Raw genomic sequence first — 6,000 nt, forward strand, 5'->3', positions numbered from 1 at the left:
AGGGGCATTATATGTGAAGGGCACAGCATGGGGCATTATATGTGAGGGGCGCATAATGGGGGCATTATGTGTGAGGGGTGCATGATGGGGGCATTATATGTGAGGGGTGCATGATGGGGGCATTATATATGAGGGGCACATGATCGGGGCATTATATGTGAGGGGCAAAGAACGGGGGCATTATATGTGAAGGGCACAGCACAGGGGGCCTTATATGTGTGGGACATATAACAGGAGCATTATTTGTGAGGGGCACAGCACGGGGGGCATTATATGTGAGGGGAACAGCAAAGGGCACATTATATGTGAGGGGCACAGCACGGGGGGCATTATATGTGAGGGGCACATGATGGGGGCATTATATGTGAGCGCATGATGGGGGAATTATATGTGAAGGGCACAGCACAGGGGGCAATATATGTTAGGGGCACAGGGCATTATTATGTGGGGGGGGAACAGGACGGTTCATAATTATTATATGTAGGGGCACAAGATGGGGCATTATTACTATATGTGAAGGCACAGAGTGTTCTGCATTTCAGAAATATATTGTAGATTATGAGGATTTTCTGGGGTGGTACATTTTTTTTTATGGGCAACAATACATTAGGGTATTTTATTCAGAGGGTGCACTGCACAGCAAGTTATATTCAGAGAGTGCAGTGTGTGGTAGTATTATATTCAGAGAGTGCAATGTGTGGTAGTATTATATTCAGAGAGCACAGTGTGTCGTAGTATTATATTCAGAGGTTACAGTGTGTGGTAGTATTATATTCAGAGAGTGCAGTGTGTGGTAGTATTATATTCAGAGGTTACAGTGTGTGGTAGTATTATATTCAGAGGGTGCAGTGTGTGGTAGTATTATATTCAGAGGGTACAGTGTGTGGTAGTATTATATTCAGAGAGTGCAGTGTGTGGTAGTATTATATTCAGAGAGTGCAGTGTGTGGTAGTATTATATTCAGAGAGTGCAGTGTGTGGTAGTATTATATTCAGAGAGTGCAGTGTGTGGTAGTATTATATTCAGAGAGTGCAGTGTGTGATAGTATTAAATTTAGAGGGCACAGTGTGTGGTAGTATTATATTCAGAGGGTGCAGTGTATGATAGTATTATATTCAGAGGGTACGGTGTGTGGCGTTATTATATTCAGAGGGTACAGTGTGTTGTTTGTTCAGGGGATACAGTGTGTCAGAATTATATTCAGAAGGTATGTGCCAGTATTATATTCGAAGAATACAGTGTCTGGCAGGTTTATAATTATTATTTTCATATAGAGGATCAGAATCGTAGTGAGGAGCTATCTGGGCGTCAAGTTCTGCAAAGATTTAGCTGGAACAAGTCCCGGTGGTATGTACATCTGAATTAGATAAGAGAAGACTATAGAGAAGACATCACCTGTAGTCACTGATATCATTCTATATCCTCCTGTGTGTGTCCCATCAGAGCTGGAGTCACTTGTAAGTTCTGCAGTAATGATGGGTAAAACAACAACTCCCAGAGCATCCCCTTACCACTACTTAGGTCATACTGGGAGCTGTAGTTTTAAATGGTAAAAACCTCTTTAGCACTTTCCCATTCTGTGGCAATTGGTATATTTGATTATTATTCTGACATATGAACATGGCCTAAGTCTTAAACAAGGTTAGGACTGTATGATACATTTAATAATATTGTAAGTTCCGTAATCTTATTTTCTGTCCGCCAACACAAAATACTCTAATAGTGCCCCTCCCGAGACTCGACTCTGGATCCGCCCCTGTCACAGGGGTGTACTCAACGATTTCCCCAGGTTTTAGAGAGTGCTTTTCAGGAGGCAGATAGTGTCTTTGCACCGCCCTCCGGTTCACAAAGAGGGTGCCTCCGTGGTGACAGTCCATTATAGTGCCGCAGCCCCTGATGCGGTCAAACTTGATGACTGTAGCTCTCCTGCGCTCAAGGGGAGGCTCGCCTTCCTTAGGTTGCTCGAGCCTGCGAATGTAGTATGACTCTAGCTGTTTGGTATCTTGCTGCTGCCGTTCCCTCTCCTCAAACGATAGCCGCCTCGGCCCGTAGCGCTCTAGCCTCTCCGCCCTCATCTGCTCTAGTATGGCAGCCACTTCGGCATCTCTTTGGGCTTTTTCTGACCGGGCCGGAGGAATGGGAGGCAGGGATTTCCCAGGCAATGGAAGGATATTTTCCCACTTATACTTGATGATGGCTGGCTCATCCCCGAACAACCATCTAGGGAGCGGGGGTGATGGTGGGCGCTCGGCTGACTGGTCTTGGGCGGCCGTGGCCTGTGGAGGTGGTGGGACCTTTGCCTCGGGGCTGGCTTCGGGGCTATTAGAAGAGGGAGTGGAGAAATCAGCTTCCGCTGGGGTACTCAATCCCGACTCCGTCGGGATTTCTGCCCACGGGCCCCAGGTGCGGTGATGGGGCGACAACCTCACAGGCGACGGGTCTCTGGAACTCCCGAGCGGCGTTGCGGCCCACTCGCCGTCATCCTCCGGCAACGGCACTTGGCAGTAGGCCTCGTTGGCCCCGAGGGACAGTCGCTGCAACTTCTCCGCCAGCTCCCGGAACATCTCCGATGCCGCCGTGGCAATCTTCCGACCCTCGGACTCCATCCTGAAACTCTCAGCACACATGTCGCTCTCGGTCTCCGCCATCTTTGCTCTCCTCTGTAGTACTTCCTGCAGACTGAAGAGGCCGCTGTATGCCTCCCCTTTTATGAAGGTCTCCACCAAAATGGCCGCCAGGCGGAAGTGCGTCATCAGCTGCGCCTGGGACCGGAAGTTGCACAGCAGCGTATCCTCTTCATCCAACCCCTTGGCAACAGGGGCTGGACTTCTTCCGTTCCACTTGGCTCTGGACACAACCACACTATTTCCCCGCCCAGGGGCGGGGCGACGACTTCGGCGGGAGTCCTTGGCGCTCTTTTCCAGAAGCTCTTTAACTCTTTCAGTTACTGGGAAGTTTTTGGCGCGAAGCATCATTTCTGTCTTTCCTTTACACATGGCGGTTCTTTGACTTTAGAGAACACTTCTCGTGACTAATAATGCAATAAACTTCACCTTCCCCACCACTTGTATTTGCACCTCGGCAGACAATTTGTTTTCTATGACACAGTCCCGTACACAGTTCAGACTTGGGGGAAGGACTTGATTTAGTGCCTGAATAGTTAAGGCGTACACCTGAATCCTGTTCGTGATGCCAAAAACGTGTGGTAACCACGAGTGAAACCCGCGACCGCCACTACGCTGGGGTTAGCTACTTGGTTCTTGGTGGGGTGGGGGGGTTTATGAACCCAGGGTCAGATGGTATTAACCCTTAATGTCGCGTGACGCCACTGTAGTCTTGGTATCTCCCGGGGTACTACAGGTCCGGGGAACTCCGTCTCCCCACAGGCTAGCAAGGAAAGAATGGACTCCACACTAGGTTGCAGTTTAACGGAGGCTTTACTAACTTGAAGATAGGTGGTACAATCTCCACAGCGCTCAACCAAAGTCTCCCAAAGGTTTAACAGACAGTCTCTAGAGGACCACACAGCTTGCAGTGCCTGGACTTGATATTGCATATATGCTTGGCTCTTACGGCCGGACTAGGAGTTTTAGCTATATTAGGCTTGAGATTAAAGTCACTTACTGAAGTGTCGGTAGATTTGTGGCTTTTCGCCGGAAGATAAAGAATTGTCCTTTAGGAATTCTCTGATCAAAGCTGAAGTAAAGGCTTAATATTAGTTGGGGTTACTTCATGCTTTTCTTATCTCTCTCTCTCATCTTTGCTCTCACTCCTCTGCGGATTCTTCACTCTGAACTCCACTCTGTGCTCTGAACTGAATGAATTGCTTTACTCCTCCTCTATTCCTCTCACAGGAAATGCCACCCATTATAAGGGAATGCTGAACTAAAGCCCATTGGCCAGGCAGCTGTGGATCATAGAGTTGTCTGTATCCCCTTTAGGATTTACAATAAAGTTACATACAAGTAATAACATAATATAACACCTGTGGCAGTGTGGCAAGGAAAGGGTGTATTTCCTTGGCTCGCCCTGCAGAAGCTCTCACCTGCTTCTTAAGTAATGAGGCAGGAGGGAAGGGAGGTGTGTATATGAGATGGAGACTCAGTCTAATGTGGGCTCTTCCTAGGAGACAGCATGTGGGCTGTAGGGAAGAGACAGAGCCTGCTGAGGAGTACACAGCCCGAGCTATGAGGGGCTCAAAGAGAGTGACATTGTGAGTAGAAGGTTGCAGGGGACATATGTTTATATCTTTTCTTTTAGAATTTCCTTTCTGTCTGACCACAGTGCTCTCTGCTGACACCTCTGTCCATGTCAGGAACTGTCTGGAGCAGAAGCATATTCCAATAGCAAACCTATCCTGCTCTGGACAGTTCCTGACATGGACAGATGTGTCAGCAGAGAGCACTGTGGTCAGACAGAAAGGAAATTCTAAAAGAAAAGAGATACCTCTAGAGCATACATCAGTTTATAAGTACTGGAAGGATTAAGATTTTTAAATGGAAGTAATTTACAAATCTGTTAAACTTTCTGGCACCAGTTGATTTAAAAAAAAAAAATCTAGTTTTCCACTGGAGTACCACTTTAACCTCTTAAGGACCCCGCATCATATCGCGGCGGGCCCGGCGTCATAGTGAAGTCGGAACCCGCCTCTAACAGCGCAGTGGCGCGCGCTATTAACCCTTTAGCCACTCAAAGCTGAGCCGCGCAGCTAAAAACGAAAGTAAAAGTGCCCGGCTAGCTCAGGGAGCTGTTCGGGATCATCGCGGTATAATGTCGGCATCCCGAACAGCTGTAGCACAGGAGGAGGTCTTCTTAAGTGTAAAAAAAAAAAAATCATTAACCCTTTCAATTATCCCTTCCCCTAATAAAAGTTTGAATCACCCGGCATTTCCAAGAATAAAAAAAACAGTGTAAATAAAAATAAACATATGTGGTATCATCGCGTGCGGAAATGTCCGAATTATAAAAATATACTGCTTTTTAAACCGCACATTCAATGGCGTATGCGCAAAAAAATTCCAAATTCCAAAATAGCGCATTTTTGATCACTTTTTATACCACAAAAAAGTGAATAAAAAGTGATCAATAAGTCTGATCAGAACAAAAATGATACAGCTAAAAACTTCAGATCACGGCGCAAAAAATGAGCTCTCATAGCGCCCGGAACACAGAAAAATAAAAAAGTTATAGGGGTCAGAAGATGACCATTTTAAACGTATAAATGTTCCTGCATGTAGTCAGGATTTTTTTCTGAAGTGATACAAAATCAAACCTATACAAGTAGGGTATCATTTTAACCGTATGGACCTACAGAATAAAGATAAGGTGTAATTTTTGCCAAAAAATGTACTGCGTAAAAACGGAAGCCCCCAAAACTTACAAAATAGAGTTTTTTTTCATCAATTTTGTCGCACATTGATTTTTTTTCCCGTTTCAACGTAGATGTTTGGGTAAAATGACTAATGTCATTACAAAGAAGAATTAGTGACGCAAAAAATAAGCCATCATATAGAATTTTAGGTAAAAATTTTAGAGTTATGATTTTTTTAAGTTAAGGAGGAAAAATTGAAAATGAAAAAACGGAAAAAGCCCGGGTCCTTAAGGGGTTAATGGAATGAGTAACCTCGTCTTTACAGAGAATTGCAGTGACCATACAGTGTGAGAAGAAATGGTAAAATATTGTCAGAAGGTTCCTCAGTAAGATTGTAAGAAAGCTCGGCTAACATCTTAAAGGTGTACTCCGGCCCTGAGACATCTTATACCCTATCCAAAGGATAGGGGATATGATGTCTCCCCATGGGGGTCCCGCCGCTGGGGACCCCCGCAATCTTGTATTCGCCACCCACCTGTTTGAGCTGCACACAGCGGTGCCAGCTCACAAACAGCCGGGTGGCGACCACGGGCCAGAGTATGAAGACCACCCCCCCCCCCGCCTCCGTGTGATGTCACCCCCCCGCCCCCCGTATGCAAGTCTATGGAATGGGGGGGTAGAGGAGTGTA

This window comes from Hyla sarda, chromosome 8, assembly GCF_029499605.1.
Source record: "Hyla sarda isolate aHylSar1 chromosome 8, aHylSar1.hap1, whole genome shotgun sequence".
NCBI classification, from domain to species: Eukaryota; Metazoa; Chordata; class Amphibia; order Anura; family Hylidae; genus Hyla; species Hyla sarda.